This window comes from Brachycentrus maculatus, unplaced genomic scaffold, assembly GCF_059751285.1.
Source record: "Brachycentrus maculatus isolate JH-2025_06_01 unplaced genomic scaffold, ASM5975128v1 h1tg000367l, whole genome shotgun sequence".
In the NCBI taxonomy this organism is placed as follows: domain Eukaryota; kingdom Metazoa; phylum Arthropoda; class Insecta; order Trichoptera; family Brachycentridae; genus Brachycentrus; species Brachycentrus maculatus.
In genome coordinates this window covers 40,691-65,889 of record NW_028281116.1, presented here as the reverse complement: position 1 = coordinate 65,889, position 25,199 = coordinate 40,691, and the positions used below count along the sequence as shown (strand labels likewise).

At 28.8% G+C, this 25,199-nt stretch overlaps 1 protein-coding gene across 4 annotated transcripts in view; it reads right to left on the bottom strand.

Moving 5' to 3' along the window:
- Positions 1–25,199, bottom strand: part of tn (tripartite motif containing protein thin) — a 127,284-nt gene that overhangs the window by 62,988 nt on the left and 39,097 nt on the right. For all 4 annotated transcript variants that reach the window (XM_088269860.1, XM_088269863.1, XM_088269862.1 and 1 more), the window contains one exon: positions 17,419–17,501. The gene's annotated coding sequence lies outside the window, so the exon portion shown is untranslated. The remainder of the gene's footprint in view (positions 1–17,418; positions 17,502–25,199) is intronic.

Sequence of the window (25,199 nt, the reverse complement as noted above, 5' to 3'; positions counted from 1 at the left end):
GTTTTAATAGTCTGTTTATTATCTCCCAAGGGAAATCAAATAGAATTTACTTTTTAATCATTTCCCGCTTCTGAGTGAACAAATCCAATTTGATTTCAGTCTATCTTCCCACCATACAAAAAACGCACACAATTATGTATTAAATTTTAATATTAATTGGTCGCAAAAAAAGCTTTTAGAACAATAAGAAAAAAATTATGTAATACTAGCTGTACCCAGCTAAGAGTCACTATGCCTCAGTCTTGTTTAATGCAAAATGAAAAAAAATAGAACCACACATTTAAAATATATTAAGTTCCACGATGCTTCTGAAGCAACGAAAAAAATTTAATAAAAATGGTAAGTGATAGCAACTATAAAAAACCACGCTCTCCGACATGAGCAATTTTTAGTATTGCGTATGTTATTGTAAATTTCAAAAGATGGCGCTGCCATTGCGATAAAAAAAACATTTTAGGAAATACCCGTCACGGGATAACATATTGCTATTGAAAATATTTTTTTCATTTACTTATTTAGTTTTTTTATACAATAGCATTAATTGAGATGATTTTTTATGATTCTATGATTACTTTATTTTAATTAAACACAATATTTTAAATGTGTCCAAATACTTATTCACAAATCAGGGTTTTCTCCACTAATAAGTTATTTTGATTTTTTTTTAAATCTAGCCATAGATGGAAAAAAATACGGAAGTCTGGGTATTAAAAAAAATACGGAAGTCTGGGTATTAATAATATACTTCTTTATCTTTGATAACAAAATAAAATTATGGTCTCGTATTTTTCTAGTCTTCTTCAATATTTACTGATACTAATTCACTAAATGATATAAGTACTTATGGCATGTATCTAAGTATGTACCTTTGTTTTATACTAATCTTTCGATAATGGTTCTCGTCTGAGCTAGATACAAGGCGAAATAAGCTCCCTAGAGTGCGAATTACATTCGCTCTGATTCCTACTGCCATCTGTGAACGGTAACGCGAAGTTAAGCCCAAGCTTAGTATTATAATGTGCATATGAGATGCACGAAATATTATTGTATTTCACGCTCACCTAACTGTTATGTACGTGTGCTGCATTCGAAGGCAATATGCAAAACAGAGGCACAATAGAATTTTGTTCCGATATTCGTAGCATTAAACTGGTATTCACGATCATAACAATGAGAGAAAGAGAATTAGAATATCAATGCATAGATTTTTCTATGTTTGCTTTATACGATGCGCACGTATTGAAATTGCTGCGATTCGGGAAATTCAAGAATTATTTTTCTTATTTAGAAACTCTCTTTACGAACAAACTTAACTGGCAGTGCACAATGGAGTTCTTGTTATAACCGTAATGTATGCAGATGAAGTACAGCGTTGGCAAAATAAAGTTGAAAGTAGACTGCAGTCGAAATGCGATCTCTCTATTTATTAATTTGATCTCTCTATCTCGAATTTGCGGTCAAACGATATGAGATGGATGTTCGAATGGTGATATAAGGAAAGAATGCAAGCCTGAGATAAGCATCATCGCTAAAATAGCTATTTAAAAATTATTTAATTATATTATTGATATGTATGTTGAGATGGCTTAGAAGTATTTTATTTTACTGTATAGTAGTGCAGTAAAATAAATTTGAGGCCAATGTTGTTGGTAATAGAAGCAGAGGAAGACCAAGAAAAAATTGATATGATTAAGTATTTGAAATACTTTAAAATGGTCAGGTCAGGAGTAATTGGCGGATGAATAAATATGGAAGAGGCGAAGATTGTTTGCAAAGATAAATTAGTGTGGCGTTCTGCTCTCTCTTCGGGGAAGTGACGTGATAGTTAGATAGTTACGATATGGCTCCAAGGTGTCTAAAAGAGTTGTGTGTTCCAGACGAATTGTTTGAAATATGTTTTACGCTTCGATCGTCTACAACAATTGCTATGGATAAAGTGATTTTACAAGTTCACAACCAGCGCATTAAAATTGGCAAGGATGCTTTTGCTAGTGAGGCACCAATAGCGTGGATTGCTCTTCCACCAGAAGTAAAAAAGAGTGATAGTGAGATGATCTATAAAAAAAAACTAATCATGCATCTGTTTACTAAACCATTTCCACAATCTCCCTTTTCCCAATTAAATCACAATCAAACGCCTTTGATGTGGTATTTTAGGAAAATGGCAATATATATATTATCTTTAAAAAAATATTTTAATTTTTATTTATTTGAAATAATTAGTGTAATGGTCAGCACGCTCGGCTACCGTTCTGGAGGTCTCGGGTTCGATTCCCAGGGGGGTCAGATAAATAAAAGTGATTTTTTTCATTCAGATATTTATTCAATTTTACCCTGGACTGGTACCTGAACCGGACAGCTGATCACCTTTCCTTTATGTATTAACGATCAAGATAACACTGCGTTTATATCATGCAGTGTCCTATACACCATTGGGGTGCAGATGAGGGTTAGAGAGAGAAAATAATTTTATAAAAAATCATTTACATACATAAAAATATAAATTGTAATTCACCCATAAATAAATATGACAATGTATAAAACCTTTTTTCTATTGTCTATGATCCTACTGATAAAAAATAAAAATAATAAATAAATAAAATATAGCGACTACCCCCTTTTTTTCATCCTTCAACGTCCCAAGGACACAAAATTCTCTAAAATTCAGACTTAACTTCATATACGGTGTTTGAAAATGACGCAAAATGCATCGAAACACGTGTCATAATAGATTTAAAGTAAAAATGGTATTTATCTAGTAAAATTTAATAATGAAATAATAATAATAAGTCCCTTACCGCACCCAATGGTGCATAGGGCATTGTTTCATATAAACGCAGTGTTATCTCGATCGATTACACATGAAGGAAAGGTGATCAGCCCTCCACTCCAGGTACCAGTCCAGTGTAATATTATAGTGAAAAAATCACTTATTTTTACTAAACCCCCCTGGGAATCGACCCAGGGACCTCCTGAACGGTAGGCGAGCATGCTGACCATTACACTACGGAGGCGGACAAAAGTTTAGTAAAATTTAGCTCATAAATAAAATATATATATTCCTGAAATAGGTAATTTTTTGACCTAATTAATCTAAGGCGCAAAAAGTCACCAAGAAATGTCTGGTGTTAAAAATAATAGCGTACCATTTATCATTTAAAATTTGCTCGCATTTCTCAGCGAACGCAAATAGAAATTTTCGTTGTTTGAAAAGGCAACACTAATAATTAGTTCCGACTCATAACTTTCAACTTACCCGAGTCCTTGCTGAGGGCTAAGGACGCATCCATCATTTGTTCATACTTGTTAACAAAAACAAACAAACAGACATTTTAGAACAAACAGCTTTCGAAATAACAGTAGAGGATGCCGAAAAAGGACAAAACATACAGTTAACCCTTTCCGTTCAGATTTTTTTTTATATTTTGAAAACACAATTTCAATATTTGTAAAAACAAAATTTTACAGATATCCATCTCATCCTGGCGAGCAGGAACCCAACTATCTACAAACTTTCAGTTATTTTTTTTTTATCGGAATTAATTTATAGTTTAATAATTAGTCTATCATATTTTATAATTAGGTAATATTATTTAATTTATTTGACACTGGCAAAAGCAATATATTTTATATGCAACGCCATTATATAATAAAAAAATATCATATTAGAGTTTTAGTTTTGTACCGATATTTCTTGGTGGAATTGTATTTTATATAGTAAAAAAACAACTAAATAGTTTTATCCACATATATTTCATTTAACTAGTGACCGGGTTTTGTCGTTACTGACATCATCAGACTGATGGGAGGCTAGACAAAATTGTTTTATACACAATAAGGCAGGAGTTGAAAATCATGATTTTATGTTAATTTTTCTGACAAAATGTCGAAAAATCCGGTCACTGGTCAAATAAAATATATGTGTAAAAACTATATACTCGTTATTTTATTATTTATATTCGAGGATTGATCTTGTTAAATCATAGTTTATAATAAATACCCTATGAACAAAAGCTAAACTGACGGTTCACAAAGGAGTCCTGGTTCTCACTCTAGTGTATGGAAGTAAATTACTGAGTCAGCAAAAAAAGGTTGAAATTTTACATAATTTTTCTTTTATTGCATCATTACGATAACTTTATAGAAACTTTGTTTGCATAGAAAATGCCATAAGCAAAACAACAATAAAGTATCTTAAGTGTAGTTTTAGTGTTTAAATACAAATGGTAGTACAAGTGCCATTGTACGTAGAAATAATTGTCACCGGGCTTTAGTTTTATATATATACGCCTAAAATCCTTTGAAAAAAATATTTTTGGACGACTATGTACGTCCACACCTCCCGGACAGGTTGAGAAAAAAATAAACATACCATCAGGGCGTTTGTCCACTACACGGAATTACACAGAATTTTACCGTCCGGCACGTCAGTTAGTGTTTTAAAACGACGATTAGCTCGGATTGGCTTGTGCTATTGTCCATCTTTTTTCGGATCGGTGCTCTTGATCGGTGCGTGAACACATTGCGGTCAAATTCCGGGTAGTGGACAATCGCCCTTAGACGTACTCATTGTTAATTCAAGCAAATAACATCATAAAAATATTAAGAACCCAGCGACACTTTGCGATTAACCTACCTGTGAAAAATGAGGATGACGTCAAAAGTTTTTGACATATTTTTTTTCATAATAAATTTTGATATTCATAATTTGCATGCGTTATGTGATAGATGAGGAGACATCCTAATTGTAATGCAGATTGACTACAGAGAAGCGGCCAGCGCAGTAAATTTGTAATAATTTATCACCAACGGTCCTTCGTGTGAATAAATTCGTACCAACCCCATTGAGATTATAATAAATTTTGTCGTAAAATGAGATTTAACGTTTTATGACCGCATCTGGTTTACCTTTTTAAAACCGTCATTATAATATTAGATTAGTGGGAAACAATTTTTGTGTGGGAGTTTTAGTAGGTGAAAAAAATGTTGATCAAAGGTGGCAATCGCTGGAGAAGAACAAAGAGATTTTTTTTCAAATTTTATTTGAAAAAAAATTATCCCCCTAATAAAATCGACTAAATAACACGTTCCGGTGATCAACACCGATTTCTTCTATTAAATAGTCAAAAAGAGACAATTAAAACATACTTTAAAGTAATTTACGTTGCTTTTTTTAGTTAAGTAAGTATTTATTTAAGTAGGGTGGTTATTATAATCACAATCAATTTATATCAAATCTCCATATAAAAATAATTTAAACGAACTAGAAACATCTTTAATTATGATTTCAACATAAACAAAGAAGAATTTCGAAGTTTGTGATTTTATTCATCATTCTACCCATGATTGACAACCACAGAATTTAAATCTGCCAAATTATATTGTTATTAAATTAAAAACATTTTTTCACAAAACTTCATCCTTCTATCTTTTTAAAATGTGTTTGGTATTTATTAAGTTATTTGACATACTAGGAGACGCCTAAAAATATCGATTAATATTTTATTAAATTCAAATTCTAGTTACACGTGTATAAAATGATAACATAACAGCTTCTGACAGATAATAAGTTCTATTGATGCCTGTACTTTCATATTCTTATTCAAATATGTTGAGGTAATAAAAAATCTAGACATGAACAACTTCTTAGTGTAGCTTAATCCAATATTTGTCAACAAAGATTTCACCAACACCTTCAAAATATTATGAATTAAAAAGTAAAATAACGTAGAGTTTTAAACTATAATGAGACCATGTCGCTCAATCCTTTCAAGAACGTCATAAATAAAAAAACTTGATTTTTCAGGAGAACGTTTTTAAAGTTTAAAAATAAAATGAAATGTTTTAAAATAAAAATCAAGCCACTAATTGAACTTTTTACTTTGCAACAGATTTTTTAAGGTAAAACCTGGTGGTTTTTTCTCCATTTGTTAAATATTTAGTATATTTAAAAAAAAGTAATTAAAGAATTATTTTTCTTCAAAACGCAAAAACAACACTTTCTGCCCTGTAGCGGGTAAATATCAAGTTTAAAATATGGCTCTTTTGCTGGGATATAGTACATTTTTTGGGCTTTCCGAAAACGTGCACAACTGAAAATTGACGATTTTTGATTTATGACGTTCTTGAAAGGAGTGAGCGATGTATCAATGGCGATCGGTGACTTTTCGTACAAGGTATGCTGAACATCAAATGTTTGTACTCGTACTTACTTTGTACAAGATATCAAATATGCACATCTAGCCCACAAACAAGATACAATTAGATACCGTCTAAAATTATCTCCATAAATCCATTAAGCTCCATAACTCAATAATTACAGATACAAAATATCTTAAATGTGTTATTCGTATAAACAAAATCTGCTTTTGTAAAAAATCATATTAAAGTCGCTGTACAAATATCAAAATATATTAATTGCAGTATTGCTGTTTACGGATAGAAGTCAAATTTTTTTTACCCTAAAATGCAAGGGATGCGGAGCATCCACAGCATGTATGGATGGACCGCGCCTGGTATGTATATCACATATTTTACAATTAATTTGTTAAAAATCACCGTATATAGTAACTTAACCAAATATAATACAATTACTTAATTATATTCACTTCTTTCTTCAATTGCAAACCGCTGTTTTTTCTCCCTATGTCTCTCAGTAAATACTGTAAATCATTACACGTACTAAATTATTTAAAATTTTAATGTAAGTTAATTCATAGTGTGTCCGCCTCCGTAGTGTAATGGTCAGCACACTCGGCTACCGTTCTGGAGGTCCCGGGTTCGATTCCCAGGGGGGGGTCAAATAAATATAGGTGATTTTTTCACTCTAATATTTATTCAATATTACCCTGGACTGGTACCTGAAGCGGAGGGCTGACCACCTTTCTTTCATGTGTTAACGATCAAGACATCACTGTGTTTGTATAGTGCAGTGCCCTATGCACCATCGGTGTGCGGATAAAGTTTTGAATTGGATTAACAGTTTCTTAAAAAATGCATTTTACAAAAATAATTTCTGTAGTCGCAAAGTGTTAAGAAGATCTGTATTTTAGTTTGAATAGAACATCCTGCTCCACGGTTTACCTCCTGTTCCCCTTTATACTTCTTGACTACTCCTCCAATGGCACTTTATCATGTAGATCCTTTATTGTGTCTATTCTCCAGCTTTTATTGTACCCTACAAGATGTGTTCCACTTCTTACTACCCTTCTCATTTTCCTGCTTTCTGTTCAACCCTACGTAACTACTTATATTTCAATATCTCTCTGTACCTTTAGATATTACTTTTCATATATCGCTCACTCCTTTCAAGAACGTCATAAATCAAAAATCGTCAATTTTCAGTTGTGCATGTTTTCGGAATGCCCACAAATTGTACTATATCCCAGAAAAAGAGGCATATTTTTAACTTAATATTTACCCGCTACAGGGTAGAAAGTGTTGTTTTTGCATTTTGAAGAAAAGATGTTGTTTAGTTATTATTTCAATATCCTAAATATTTTTCAAATGGAGAAAAAACCTTCAGGTTTTACTTAAAAAATCTGTTGCACAGCAAAACGTTCAATAAGCAGCTTTATATTTATTTTTAATACATTGTATTATATTTTTAAGCTTTAAAAACGTTCTCCTGAAAAATCAAGTTTTTCGATTTATGACGTTCTTGAAAGGAGTGAGCGATATGTACATACAATAAAATTAACGAAATTAAACAAAAGACGAATCGCCTCAGATATTATAACGTTGTATAAAATCATCAAACCAATTTTTGACAGCCCTGAATTGCTAAAACTGATATCATTATATGTACCGCCACGGCCTAGTAGAACATCTACTTTATTTTACTGTCCAAATGCTCGAACGGTAGCTCATTTTAATACTCCCATATTTAGAATTCAAAATGCTAGTAGCGAATATGCCACCAATATAGATTTCTATAATATATCGCTTCAACAATGTAAATTGGCAATAACAAATGTTCTCCTAGCCCATAGAATGTCACGTTTTGGATGAAAAGATATTATGTTTAAATATGTTATTGTTTATTTTCAATATGCTTAATGTTTTACATTTTTATAGGATTAGGAAAAACCAAATTGTTTATTGTAAGTGGTTTACACATAACATTTTATTTTTAAAACATTTTATTTTTTCATTTTTTATAAAACATTCTTATAACATTTTTCCATGTAAGTAGTTTATAACAACTTATTTAATAAATGTGTCGCAATTGACGTGTTTTCATACATATTTATGTAAATGGTACAATTTTACCGTATATATCAAAATAAATAAAAATAAATAAATAAATAAATAAATAAGCTTTCTTCGAGACTTAATAGTGTTGATCGTAAAATATCGTCCGAAATTTGAATGCTTAGTCAATTTTATGTATTTTAAATTTTGTTGTGACTGTGAAATATCGTCGGTAAATCTTTTAAAAAATATTTATTATTTAAAGAGCACAATTAAGTTATGTAAATTATGGTCTGCTTTCCCAGTGAAATGGGTAAAGCGTTTATCTGTAATGCTACAGGTTTCAGGTTCGATTTCCGGGGTGGGCTTATAAAATATAAGTGATTTTTTTTTTTTTAGTTTTGATAAGAAAATTTAATTTAAACTACCCTAGAAGTGCAGTATAGATCATCGAGTTTTAACGACAGTAGTATACGTTTCTCTGTGGACCAATGGGTTCACATAAGGGTTAGTAGAAGAAGAATAACACCAGACTAGACTCGGACAGGCTACCATTTTTTTTACTTTTCAAATTTAAAGTAACGAATTTTAGAGCTATCACTTCACCTTCACCAGCTAATGACATAATGACAATCAAAAGTCCTGTTAATACTTTAATATTCCTTTAATATTCCTGTCACACATTTTTTTTTTCATTTATCTCTATTTAAAGTTCAAAATAACTTTTAAAAAGATTATTTGTTGATTTAAAAAGATAACTGGATATTAAGGATATAAAGATATTTGAAAAGTCAAAAGTGGAAGATATTTTCCATCCGATTACATTGTGAAACTATTTTATCAGATAAATATAAAAAATGCGGAGTATTGTAATTATATTGGTGCAAATGACAGCATATTGATTTAAGGCAGCACAATGTAAAAACATGGAAAATTTACCAAATATTATTATTTTCTATAAATTTATTTTATCGAAGGAATCACAAACAGATGTGAGTGCTATAAAAACTATATAAAATAAACATTATGAGAGAGATTCACAGGAATCGATATACCAAAATTTGAGCGTAAGCCGTTATCTACAAACAAATTGCTTTATTCATCACAATTCCCTCATTCTGAATCGAATTCAGCACAAAATGGGATGTAAAAATCTCATCAAAATCACGTAAATCCAGTGCCAAACATGACACGTACGTTGTATGAGCACAAACATACGCGTGTGGGAATATATAGAATACGGCAGCCACATTCGTGTATAGATTCACGTGTGGTTGCCTCAAATTCATATAGAATAACACATGAATGATTCGTCTGACTGTGCTTCTATTCATCAACTAACTTACTATGTACAATAGGTTGGTATATTTTAGAAAGGACTACATTTAACACACCTTGCAGATTTAATCATTTGATCATGTTATATATATATATATATATATATATATATATATATATATATATATATATATATATATATATATATATATATATATATATATATAAACATAAAATATTTTATTTAATGCATGTATTTCCCTGGTTTGATACATAAATTGTCAGGAATGATTATCTCACCTATATTTTCATTTTCATTTCAAATCGAGATTTGATACGACGTTGTACCTTATGTACCTACTATTGAGTTCGGATAAGGGTTTGAAAGGCAAGATATTTTTTCATTTAATATCGTTAGTAAAATGTTGCTTAACTGATTGAAAAAGAAATATATGAGAAATAAAATAATAATCGTAATAATATATTTTTTTTTAAATATGAAAAATAATAAGTATTTTGACCCACTCAAAATGCATGACATTATTTTTTGTGCATCCTTTTATTTTTTAAGTAAAATGCACTGCCGACATTTTCAGTTAGTTCGGGCAGACACCCATCCCCAGCCATCGGCTGTTCTTTGTTCCTATGTCACGACGGTTTGGGAAATTGATAGAATCTAGCTGCGTAATATGGGCCAGGTGATACATCACGAAACGTTGCGGGAGGCTGACTTATTAAAAGCGAGATTTATTTCCCTCGGTTGATTTCTTTTCTCTTAAATGGTTCTCACACCGAAGGAAAGAGATCCGGGCGGTAAAAAGTGGAACCGAATTCATCTCTTCGTGCTGAAATGAATGTTTTAGAGGTTAAATTGAAAATGTTTGTTTGATCAAAATCTCACGTCTTCTAAATTAGTTCACCGATTGCTTAACAAATTTCGACCTGTCCTTAAATCCTTGACAGGTATTTTTTTATAGAAATGGCAGTGCCATCTGATGAATTGAACAAATTAATATTAACATGTTAGCACGTAATTGCCTATTGCTTTAAAATTTTTATGAAATTGCATTCGAATAACACCTGTGACATGTGTTTCAACCTGTGACCAAATCATAAACACATTTTAACTCTATAAGTTTGATCCCATATTTCTATATCAGTGTTATATTTTTAACTATTTTGAGTACCACCTCTACAAATTATTTAATGTCGAATATGAACTGACTTATACTTAGAATTGAACCAAAAATACAGCTGTACTCGTATACTGAACTTTTAGTGAGTTGCAAGGTGGATGTGCATCATTTGTAAATTTAAAATAATGGAAAGAGAATTTGAACCAAACCCCACACTATGCCCGTGCTCACATACATGGACTGTGAATACATAAATAACCCCGAGATTATTTTTGTTTCTTTTTAGATCCTTGAGCCGAGTCTTAACTTTGCGTCTAATTTTCTCAGATGATTTATATCCAAACTTTATTTCTCGAAGCAGAAATTTCCAAATTACCCATTTAAAAAATAAAATAATCCTCTGGTTTTATATATAATAGCAATTTATTTTTTCAATCCAACTAATTTACTGCCGGTTGTGATTTATTACGAAACAGATTCAAAGGATTAAAAAACAGTACCAGTTTTTTGTATCTTAGTAAATTAATTGATTTTCCAAAGCTCGTTGTATTCTAATGAAATTCTCTGTTCTTTAAGTTAAAAAAAGGAGGTTTCTAAAACTATTTTTTTGGTTTTGTAACATTTTATCTCATCTACCATCAACAACAGTGTTTATGGTACTCGAACTTGATTTTTGATAATATGAAAATAGTATGGTTAGTTCTGCCCTTCGAAATCAAGGATGAAGCAGAAACATATATTTTTTCGTTGATAGAACAGCTAAAATATGGTTATTTAAATTCAAGAACTTCCTTTGAAGTGGTTTTTGTACAGGTTATTTGCGCTTACCATGCTCATTTTTCAAATTTACCTCTATCTATTCGAGAGTTTACATATTTGGTTTAACAATATTTTACTTAAAATCAATAATTTAAAAAAAAATCAAGTAAAATAAGGGTGCGATTTCAGACTCTTATAAGACACCAAATGATGCAAAGGGGTTTTAATGTAATTGATGTAATGTTAAACTGGTCAGTCCTGCGTTTCAGGTAACAGTTCAATGTAAAATTAAGTACATAACTATGTTAGTAAAAAAAACCTATGTTTATTTTAACCCTACGTGGGAAGCAAACCTGCAACCTCAAGCATGGTAGCGAAATGTACCAACCACTTCACTTTAGAGACGGATAATAATGATAAAAGTAATTTTTATTAAAATATTTAATTAAGTTTAAGATTTCAGTTAAAACCTCGTTCACTTTACATGTTACTACGTTCATTTCATTGCGGAATCAATTATTTTGTCATTTTTTATTATTGAAATACAACAAAATGCTATCAATAATTTGGATTTTCCAACGTTCCCAATCAGCATTGGGTGGACGTAGGTATACATGGTTTGTATATATATTTATATACATATATATATATATATATATATATATATATATATATATATATATATATATATATATATATATATATATATATATATATATATATATATATATATATATATATATATATATATATATATATATATATATATATATATATATATATATATATATATATATATATATATATATATATATATATATATATATATATATATATATATATATATATATATATATATATATATATATATATATATATATATATATATATATATATATATATATATATATATATATATATATATATATATATATATATATATATATATATATATATATATATATATATATATATATATATATATATATATATATATATATATATATATATATATATATATATATATATATATATATATATATATATATATATACACACATCAATCAAGTAAACTATATGACATATCTTTAACGTTTAATATGCAAATTAATGCAAATTTACTTTACACTTTTTTAATGATTTTATTTCAGCAGTATAAATGTAGTAATTTTATATTCCTCTCTAAATTATTCATAAAATTTTAACCTACAAATTCTTCTAAATTAATTTATTCGTATTTAGATAACTTTTTGTTTATTCATCCAAAAGTTACACTGAAAGGAATAATTCCGAGAGACATTGAAATAATATAATATTTATTCCGTTGTTTATAAAATTATTCAAATGCGATAAAAGTTGACGAGCGAAAATGAACCGGCAGATAAGTTGACAAAAGTGACAATTTCATTGGAAGATAAAATATCATACTTATAGAGATGTACATTTCCCAAGTAAAAGAAAACTCATTTATCCCCCTGCGGTCGTAAAAAGTACATTTTCCATAATTTCCTGCAAAGGGTAAGTGTCCACAGAATGAAACTAGCATTGAATACAAATCAGGGAAATTTTCGACCTTTTTGAGGCTATTTCTCCGATATAAGGAAATTTTAGCGGAAAAGTATTTCGCTTGAAGAATTTTTGTTTTTATTGAATTTAGGGTAAACAGTGTGACTGTTATTACTCCAATAAATCTGACTGTATTTATTCATCAAGGGGTGGAGTTTTATTAACACTGGTAAGAAATTCTCCGACAGAGCCATAATTTAATCAAGAAAAACTTTTTCCTTAAATTATTTAGTCTTAAAGCGACTTGAGACATTATAGAAATAGAATGAATGTCGAACCTCTGCTGATTAATTTTTATTTTTTATTATTTATACAGAAAATTGACTAAGTGTTATTCTTGTCGCAAAAGGTTTTGTTTAACGTAAGATATTTTAAATAAAATAAAATATTCACAACATTTTGATTGTGTCCAAATACTTGTTCACAAAATCTGGATTATCTCCAATTACAGGAGTTGTTTTCATTTTTTTTCTCACCAATAGATAGATGTCTCTAGTAAAGTTCTAGTGATTCAAGAACAATGTTTCGAAATTGGTTCACATATATAGAACTTCCAAGAATTTGAGTTGTGTGGTTGTCAATAATGGGTAGAATTGGTGAATGTTACACGTGTGTAAAGTGATCACTTAAACCAGATTATGACGGTCGTCAGCCCCGTAAATGCCCAGACTTCCATATTCTTCTTCATCTTTGATGAGATGTCAAATAATAATATGAAAATAAAATATAATAATAAATTTAAAATTTAACTGATTTTAAATAATGTTAGCAGTTTAAAAGTACCTACCTGTATTTATAAAAAAAATGGCGATTAATGACAGCTCTACGTTTGTAAAGAACATATTCCAAGGTCAAATGGCCAAAGGTTAATATGTTTGTTTCAGCTCAATTACCACAATATGATTGGCTAATAATGGAAAAACTGGAAGATATCCCAGAGAGGCTGATGAAGAGTTCAAACCTAATCATAAAAATGCTTGTGGAGCACAGATGGGGATGGACATATGACAATATTGGAGCTCAGAGTAGTGATTGGAAGCAAGCTGATTTCCCTATATATAGAAAGATTCCAGCATTATGTATTCATTAAGATTTAATAATTACAAGAATATTCTTTTTTTTCATTGTACTATTAAACTATGTATTTATTTAAATAATATAGCAGATTAAGTATTGCACCCACCGCATTCCCAAGTAAAAAATATAATAAATATTAATGCATATAAGATACTGATATAACATATTAACATATTTTTTTCTGGTTTAAGTAAGCCACACAAAAGCGTTAAGCTAGAAAAGCTCATTTTGAAATGCGAATGAACTTTTTAGCACATACTTTGTTTATGAAGACATCTATAAAAAAAGTATTAACAAGAAGTCCAGTAGTTAAAAAATAATCGTTTTTAAAATTTACACACAACGAAATAAAAATAAAATACAATTGCGATAAAAAATTATATTGAATTTAATACAATAAAAGTAAATATTCTAATAACATTTAAACGCCTTAAAAGAAAACCAAAATACTTTATAACTATAGACACAATAAAAAATAAACCTGAAAAATTTAATGATATTTGAAATCAAAATTTAAAACGATATAAGGATCATTTCCACAAAAAAAAACAAGTGTGTGTGTGGAATTTAAAAAAAATGTGTTTTTCTCACATAACTTGAATATTGTGTATTAAATTTGGCAAAGTACGAATGAGGTATATATTGTATTTTGTTAATATAAATCTTTGTTATTAGATAATTTTCTTTAAGTGACTACCACTAGCGACATCTTGTGTGAAAATCTTCTGTTAAATATTTTGGTTCGCGTATTTGCTAAAAAAAATATTAAAATTTTGGTTGTCAGTTTCGTTTCCAGGTGGCGTGAAAAATCTTGTTTTTTTTTTTTATTTGACGCATAAATTGATGAGAAACGCGGGTATTTGTTCATGAATAATAAATATATATAAGAAAGACGTTTTTCGAAACAAACAAAAAAAAAACAGAAAATACAATGGATTAAAGAAAAAATAAAATCTATGTAATGTAAAAAAAGGTATAAAATAAAGTAATTTAGATATTATTTTGTTTTCCTGAAAACATATATTAACTATCTTTCACAATTATGTCATGCAATCAAAATATCAAGTAAAATGTTATTTTTTTAATATACCTACGTTTTTACTTCTTTTTTTTTACAAAAATGTTAGTAATATAAGTATATAACCACTTGCCGATTATATACTTATTATATACTAATATATCTTACATTTTTTAACCGGTTGTATACTTATATAAATAACATTTTTGTAAAAAAAAGTAAAAATGACTAACCACAAAGTAAATGCTTTAAATATTAATAAAATTGAGAATATAACTAAGTTTACTTAAAAACTAGATTTTTATGTGTTTTTTTAACGTTCAATTGCGTTATGTATTCCACAAGATCTAGTTTATATTAACTTATTAACAATAACATTTTTGCCATTATGTTTTTGTTGCTAAATTGCTCAAAAGAAAGATACACACACATCGTTTATAAACCATCAACACAAACACTCACTAAAGCAAACATGTGTTAATTAATTATTTGTTTCAAGATAGTAAATAGTGTTCAATTTCCGCCTACAAATAATGGATTTTCCAATATTTGAGTAAGTTTACATACCCCTATTAGTATGTATTTATTCAGCTCGTTTGCGAAACACAGAGATAAAATAACAATGTATACAAACCACACACAAATTATTGTTTTACTAATAGTTTAATACATTCACACTATTCATACATTACGCAATGATTAAAAAAGTATGGTTATATATAAATAAACAAAAAAATTGTGGCATTATTTTCCGGTTGCAAGTATTATAATAAAAAAGTTTAGTAATGCAATAAAAATATTTTAGATCTTATTGTAAAGGCAAGTTGAAAATTATGTATGAAGTTTATAGTTGACGTTTAAAAGTATTTTAATAATGAATTTATCAGTAAAAAAATGTGAAGAAATTTGAAATAAATTTCTTTATATGGAAATCACTGTTTATAAAAATCAACAACCGATCAACCAATTGATGCTCGTAAGCTACCTTCCTCGTATACCCTTTTTATATTTGCATTTTTATAAACGGTAAATATATTTACCATATTTTTAAACAAATCAGATTTTTTTCAATATTCCGCTAACTTTGCAGAAACATGTCTGCAAGAAAAATTGTAAGGGTTTTTGAGGTATATTAATGAGTATTTATTACAAACAGCCAGAACAATATGAAATATAAAAAGTTGTCGAATTCATTTTGCGATTGACAGGAATCAAACCCACGACAAAGAATGTAAGTGTTTTAAAATTATAATCGGTAATTATGTAACAAACAAAATACGTTAAATATAATGATATTTTACTGATTTATACAGCGCCATTTAAACGAAATATTGTATCATTACATTTTTCTTATTAACTGTATCTAATATTTTACAAAATTTATGGTATACACGATCTAAATTATAATATCAATTAAGATCATAATGCTGACCTAAATACAAAACATAAATTACACCTAACAGAAAAAAAACAGTGTTGCTTGAAGGAAGAATGCTTTGAATTCATAACTACATATGTTTATATTTTAGGGATTTTTTCAACAACCTCAGGTGTTGCGAAAGCAACTTCAATGTGGACCTTTTAAGGTCCATTTAAAGAATAAATAAGGAGGAGAAACATTGTTCTAAATGGAGAACATGAATAATTTTTTATAACACGAACACGTTGGAAAACTATGTACGCTTAAATGTTCTAAGAATGTCCTTTTCCAAAAAGAATCCCATCCTTAAAATACATTAGGTATTTATTGGAAAAAGACCCACATGCTTACAAATTTTCATAGAATTGTAAGATGCCAGTGTTCAAAGCAATTCTATTTCGCTGTACCCACTGGATACAGTATTCACACTTACATATATAATACAGTTATTTAATTTAAATATGAACGAAAATACAGATTTACTTGAATGTTTTTATAACATCATATTAATTGAAATATAAAATATAAGTAAGAAAAGTAAGACAATTTTCAAAGAGGAAAAATAATATTTCGTAATAACTGAAAGCATATTTTATTTTTTAAATAGGTTTATTTAGTAATAATTACATAAACATAAACATTTTTAATGAAATCATTCAATATAATTGAATATAACCCTGAACATGAAATTAATGTTAAAAAATAGGTCGAAATTGAGAGGAGAATAAATGTTAAATGTATAAATAAAAATATTAATTTGCCAATATAAAGAACTGCTGAAGACTGATTTATTGTCAATAAGGACCCGCAATTTGTAAGGAGAAAGAATTATCCTCGTCCCTACGAGGATAATACTTTAATAATTCATTTTGATAATTTTTGACACTGTAATATTTTAAGTATTTAGGGGAAGCATTGAAACGAATATCAGAAAAACAACGACAAATTTAAGAAATTATTAATGTTATTACCTTTTTTGTAGAAGAAGCGCAGGTATACAGTCGTCCAAGGCCCTTGAAGGGCCCTCTTTTTGGTCTACCCAGCTGACGTTTTACTGTAAAAAAGGAAAATACAAATTGAATGTTTCAAACGTACCAATGTTTATTTTCTAGTTCACCCCCATCACTTCAGCTTTATTTACTTTGTCTTTACCAGAAAGAACGAAACACCAAAACTTGTTTTTAAACGGAATACAGGAAAACAGGTAAAACTAACTATGTTCTGAGACTCAAATAAACATTTTTGAACTGAAAGGACTCAAATATGTTCAATGTGCCAAAAGCAAAATGTGTATGTTAAGTTTTTTTTTTTGGATTGTCAAATATTTTAAGAGCTAGAAATACATCACACGCAATTAAATTTGTCCACTGATTAGCGAAATTAACTTTATTTTGGGTAATCTTAAAAGCTTAACAGTAATTTTTAAGACAGAAATACAGAATTACAGAAATCAGTTTCTAGGACATATATGCTTTTAACGGCTTATTTGAATTGAGTTGTCACTTTATTCAATCAGTGGATGAATTTGGTTGCATCTTGCGTTATGTAGCTCCTATTACGTTTGAAAACTCGATATTGAGAACTTGAAATTAAGAATATTTATATTATTTATTATATAGTACACTGGATTTTTCACCCTGCGGATGAGATGCATTTTTTTAAGTATCTCAATTTAATATGAAACATGTTTATTAATATTGTCAAATAATAACCGGTTAAAAAAAAGCACCTAAGAATTGATTTTTTATTTAAGGCTCTATCTCTTAAAAATATATGTGAAATAATTCGGATAAATTACACCTATTTTCAAAATAAATAGGCTAATGATGGCGTGAAGTAAATCAAAAACCTTTTCGGTGTGTGGTAAGATCTAAGATCATTGCATAAATATGACTTTAAGTGAAATATGGATGTTCAATAATGGGCAGAATGGTGAAAATTACACAAGTGTATAAAGTGATCGTTTAATCCAGCCAAATACCAGGTTGCAAGCCCTGGGATGCTCAGACTTCCAAAAACATGTTCATTAAAAATAAATTTTGAAAAACAATGAATTAAATTGAAATAAACCCAGAAAATAAATTAAGAATAGAGAAAAAATAAAGAACACCCCAAGAGGGTGACAAAAAACAGTTACCCATTAGTCACATCTCTCTTTGTCGTGTGTAATAAATTTAAAATAAAAAATTATATCTCTGAGAAAATGCACTTAGGATGGTTGTCATGTATACTCTGCACGCGTGTAGGATAGCATGATTAAATATTACCTAGAGTTGGACTAAAATATATAACATTTATGTAGATTTGTAGACGTGCAATAAAACGCAGATCATGGACCACATTTAGTACACGTGTGTGTTATCTTTTAGTCCCGAGCTGCTCCAAGGATTTAAAAGTAACCCCCGATAAGGTAGGTTGAAAGTGACTTAGTGTTATGTTGTAGATTTCATGGCATAATATCCGATATATCTAACAAAATTTATTCCAACCGGAACACTAGAGAATCCACGTTCTATAATAGATATACGAAGTATATTGTATCGGTGTTCCGGGTCGAAGGGGGTAAAAGTCTGAAATGTAAGGATATGTTCGTACGTCGAAAAATAACCCTTTATATAATGTTCTTGTGTAAGTAAATGAAGATTGATGTATTTGTGAAGTGAATTAAGATAAGGCTTTTGCTTAGTCAATACGATTGACAAAGTTTCCGTAGCTTCTGGTTTAATTTTGTTGATAATTTTATTCATTTTTATCTCCGGGCTTATCGTGAAAATACCACCATAACAATAAATGAGACGAGAAAAATATCGTAAGGAAAATCAAAGCAATGACTTAATTTTTTTTTTATTATAAGACAAATGTAAATGTGTAAAAAAAGTTTAAAAAGTAAGGCTCTATAAATATTGAAAGTAATATCAATCCATTTTTTGATCATTTTTTACTTGGCAAATACCACTTTAACTTAAAATTTATTGTGATATCTATTCTGCATCATAATCAAATAATGTACTGTGTTTTATAATGATACTTATAGTTAAGAGCTGTTGATATAAATTCTAAGAAAAAGTGGTATTTCCACAGTAAAAATTTCATTATAAATCACAATTATTCCGTTACATGATTGAGATAAGGTAGATCATGAAATGTCATTAAAATTACGTCATTTAGTAGTTTTGATCCAGGAACTAATATTATTTAGATATATAGATACAAAATCGAACATTATTAACTTAGCTTATTTTCTATAAAAATCTAGTAATTATTTAAAAAAAAAACATTATTCATAAATTATTATATCTTTTGTTTAAAAAAAAAATATTTAAATGTTCTTCACGATTTTATTTATTTATTATCATCATATCGTAGTTGCACAGGAGAAAGTGACCAACTAACATAACGTAAAATGTTCAGGAGGGCCATTTAAGTCATTTTTGCTTGGCAAGAATATAAACATCAATGCAGTTAGTCATTTTTAACAAATCAATTATTCTTCCAAGTTTAAAATCGCTTTGAGATTTTTCCAGGGCAATATTAAGCTAGTAAGATATCAAATAGTCAATAATAAAGTTTTTGCACTTTCACCTGTATGACTACAATATACATAATTACAAATTTCAAATTACGGTAATGTGCCCTCACTAAGTTTTCCCGTGCCGTTATCGCTAAGCATAACTGATATGAATTGTAGAATTTATCTTTAAAACCACCGCAACCTTTACATTTAAGGGGCCTGACCGTGACCTTTCAATTAAATTGAGCACTTTCCGTATTAATTTTAATAACAATTAAGACTTCGGGTAAATAAACCATTAAAATTGGACTGAAGATCTAGCCACAATACCTCCTATAATTCAAATAGATGTGTCTTAATAATATTAGTTCCTGGATCAGAACTATCTCATAACGTAATTTTAATGACATAACATGATCAACTTTTATCACCATCATACGATGGAATACCCATCATGTTTTAATTTAAATAATACTATGGAAATACCATTGTTTCTAACAATTTATTGTAACAGCTATCAAACACCGCACATTATTTGATTATGCTGGATAATGCATGTCACAATAAATTTAAAGTTACAGTGGTATTTTCCAAGAATATTTTTTTAAACGGTTAGATATAATTACAAAATTACTAGAGAATCAAATAATAAAGTAAATTTCTGAATTTTTGTTAATATTGTTTGTTCGAAATTCTAATAATTCTCCATAAAATGTTAATTCAAAGTTTTTTTTTGGTGCATTGTACACTTTTATTACTTTCCAAATAATATTTTTGCTGATTCGGTAGCCACTTTGTGGTAGTATCTATTTATTTTTAATTTATGTTTTACTTGGTACATCCCACTTTTTGTAAAAAATCTATTGTGGCACGTGTTTTGATGCATTTCGCATCTTTTTAAACACTTTATACGTATCACAATAATTATAAGAAATAAAAGTATATACTGACTTAAGCTTAAATATAAAAAAAAACTGTTTATAATTGACGTTTTTCTCATGTGACCGGAATTGGTTAACGTGATTTTGTATTTTGTTTAAATGATTTTAATATTATTTATTCAAAAAAGGTCAAGTGTTCAATATGGAAATTTTCGTTTCAAAACAAACGTTTCCCCTAGTCAAAAAATGTCGGAATTTGTCCTTTTGTCATAAATATTATCATTGTTTAATTATATTATCGTTTAAATCCTTTGAATAAACACAAAATGACAATTTTCTGTTAAGAGATAAAAATAATAATTAATGTTAGCAATAATACGAGATTATTTTACAAGTTGTCTAAAACACTTACCGAAAAAGAATTTATTTCCATAAAGGATTTAATTTAATAAATGATATTTACAAAATAGATTCACTTAAATATAATCCTACTAACCATATATCAGCAGACTTATGTACGCATTAACCGAAAATCACATGTGTTTGGAATTTATTTGGCGTGGAAATACTTTTAAAAAAAAAAATTTATTCTAAACTTTTCAAAGGAATTCTAATGAATGTTTCAATCACAAAATTTTGAGTATGTCCAGATACTTTCAAATACATAAATAAATAATTAAATAAAAATACAAATTTGGATTATCTCCAATTATAGGAGTTATTTTTCATAATATTTAAAAATAATTTTAAAACGATTATTATTTTATTTTTCTTATAAAAACTTAACAGTTTTAATCAATTTAGCAACATTATATTTACAAAATGATTGAAAAAATATATTGCTTTTCAAACTCTTATCCGAAGCATAAGGTACATATCTTGATTTATAAAGAAAATTAAAATAAGGGTGAGATAATCATTCCTGCTAATTTATGAATCAAACCAGGGTAATACCTGTATTAAATATAATAAATAAAGAGTATATAAATATATATATATGCAATAAGTGGTAGGTGGAATCGAATGTTCAGTTACTAGTAATGAACACTGGATTTTTATAATTAAATATTTAAAAAAAAATTTTTAAAAAAAAAGTTAAAAAAAAAAAAATGTATTTTCACCATTCAATATTTTGAATGCATCATTATTAAAATTGCATTATTATGATGCAATTATTATGCTGCAAAAATATTAGTGATGCATTAGGCTTTATTCTAAGAGATTTTGGTATATTTAACCATATAATTTTTTATTGCATTTATACACTGGATTTAACTGGTGAATCGAAGAACATCTATTCGATCTCCCAGCAGGTGTTTTCTTTTCAAAATTCTCACTAACGAAGAAAAGTATTTATTTTTAAAATTACATAACGTCCAAGTGACTCTGAAATCTAGCTGCGGCTTATGCAACACCGCTTATCATGGCCCTACTTTGGCATCAACTTTATTTGTTTAAAGCCTCTGCCTACTCATGAGTAGATTTACTCTTTATGTTTATAGTTACTTTAATTTCTTGTAATTTTTAAGTGAAAAACACTAAAACACTCAGTAGTTGTTAAAATACTCTATATTTATACTAGTACAACTTTCGATAGGGATGTGAGGCAACAAAAAATATTCAATAATATATAAATTTACCTAACCACAACATTCCATTTTGATTTATTCCCTTTGTATAAAAATATACAGTATCATTGTTGAGGCATCATATTTATCTTGATTGAGGTTTCATAATTATGCATTTTGTACATACCCTTAATTAAAGAAGAAACTAGAATGAATAATAAATCAAAATTCTCTGTCACAAGATAAGATTTTTTTTTAAATATCTCTTATCTCACAAAATTTAATCCCAGATAATGAAAAACTTAACATTGCTCGCGTGTTCCTCAGACGGGGAAAAGTTTTAAATTTTCAGTGTCTTGCGAAAGAAAATTCATGTGCACTAACTTGTCAAATAACGAGACTTGTCGCAATAATGCCAAGATGTGCTGCCATCTGTTGATGGATAAGAAAAGCTTAAAGGAACGTTAATGTTTAATCTAGGATGTAATTTGATCGTTTTCTTCATTCAGTTTACATTATAATTAATTTCATGTAAAAGTACAGATCAATGAGAAAATAGATAAAATAAGTGAATAATGTTTATGATTTTTTTATTCAAACAATCGGTACAAATTGAGATTTTTCTCAATTTTTACCGATTTTTGGAATTCAAATTAAATTTGGAATTCAAATGGAATTCAAAATTAAAAGCTTTTATTCGTTCAATTTCTTTGGTTATTACGGCAATTCTAATTGTAATAATTTTCCGTGTAATTATGCCTTGGTTGCACAAAATATTGACACAGAACGGTAGGTACAATTTTTTTTTAATTTTATTTACTTTAACTATGAAGTATCGATCTATAGTTTGAAAAAAATCAAGATTTCGACGTACTTCCCTCTGTTGGACAGATGTAAAATTTTGCTTTTAAACATTTTGCTCGAAATTGTCTTTATAGTACAAAAAAGATCGTAAGAGCCCCATTCTATTATTTTATTCTTGGTAAACTTCAGTCATGATTACGTAAACATACTTTATAAAAATTAATAACGTGCTCTTGGTTTTAACCACTTTATGCTTGGTATTATTTTTACCCCTAGTTTTGACAAATACCTTGTCTTCTTAAGGAATTGATAGGCACTAATTTGATAAGATATTTGTTGAAATCGATGGAAACAGAAAATCCAAAAATAACGTGCCTAAAAACAATGTTTATATTCTATACAAAAATAGTACTTTTTATTGCACCAAAAAGAATTAGATTTTTTAAAATTAAATAATCAAGAAACTTTTACCGTACAGTTGGTGATTAATAGATAAACATGTTCTCATATAACTAACTAACTAACTAATCATCACGCTGCTTCCGCAGGAGGAAGCAGACAGAATAGAACGCAATACTACCCTGTCTTTGCAAACATTCTTCGCCTCTTCCACATTCATGCATCTCCTCATACATACCCGCCGATTATTTCGACTCCTTACTCGGCCGCTATCAAGTGTTAGACATACTTGATTGTGCCAAGTTTTCCTCAATCTTCCTGTGCTTCTTTTTCCAACTTTATTCGCCTCATAAATTTGTTTAACTGTTCTTTCCTCACTCACACGTTCCACACATCCAAACCATCTCAACGCACCTTTCTTAATTTTATGTATAATGCTTAATCTCACCCATGCATTCTTTCCTCATTTCACCATTTATTCCACCAAAACATCGATTTGCCGCACATTCGTCTGAGGGATCGCATTACAAGTGCATTCAGTTTTCATGTTACTGTTCTCATATTATTTATTAAAATTATCGTTTTATTAAAACAATGATTAAACTACATATGATTAAACATTCTGATATCAATCTTCCTCACCACTTTAATATGGAAGAAAACATATTGAAAAATAAAGTAAAACTGAAGCTTGCAATACTCTATTCAACGCAAAACGAACAAAAAATATTTCCCCTCAGAACATCCGCCCTTTGAAAATATACCACAGATAATGAAATTCCTCGTTTCAGAGCCAATACGTGATACTGAAACACGCTCCCAGAAACTACCTCCTGAAACAACTCGTTTTTCACAAACTAGAATAAATCAAGTTGGTTTTCAGCAGCGGATACTTTCATTTCGTTATATAATTCAAGGGGTTTAGCATCTCTTTGAATTAGTTATTTAGTATAATATTATAATCCCGTTCACTGTGAGAAGTAAGTCACTACATCGTACGAGTGTTAAAATATTTGCGCAATGCCCAATAAAAGCAACGTTTAAGAGTTTTTTCCCGTTTTTTTTTAATCACATTTTCATATGGTATACGGAGTGCGTGGAAGTTTTTGGTATCGTAATGGAAGGGTAATAAACTATAACCTAACTACGAGTATTTCATTTTTTTAGAATTAGTACATAAACCCTGAGGATGACAAGGTTCTTGTCAAAACCAGTTGGAAAAAGTGTACTATTAAAATTGGTTAAAACAAAGTTGTTTTATTTTATAAATTTTATAAAATCAGCCACAAAGTATCTGCGAAAAACATTCAGGAAATTAATGTATATAAAAAGCATTGTTAATTTTATTATAACACTCTCCTTCTTCGTTCTCTTTGTGTCATACCACTTAAAAACACTACTTCATGACTAGAATTTTTGCAATAACCATTCCGTCATTAGGTGAAATGTAGACTACATTTGACCTGATAATGGAATGGTTAATTTGAAACCGGTAGTCATGAGGTAGTGTTGTTAAGCGGTACTACACAAAGTGAACGATGAATGATAAAGCGATTGTTATTGTGGATCTAAACTAAATCTTTCAATTT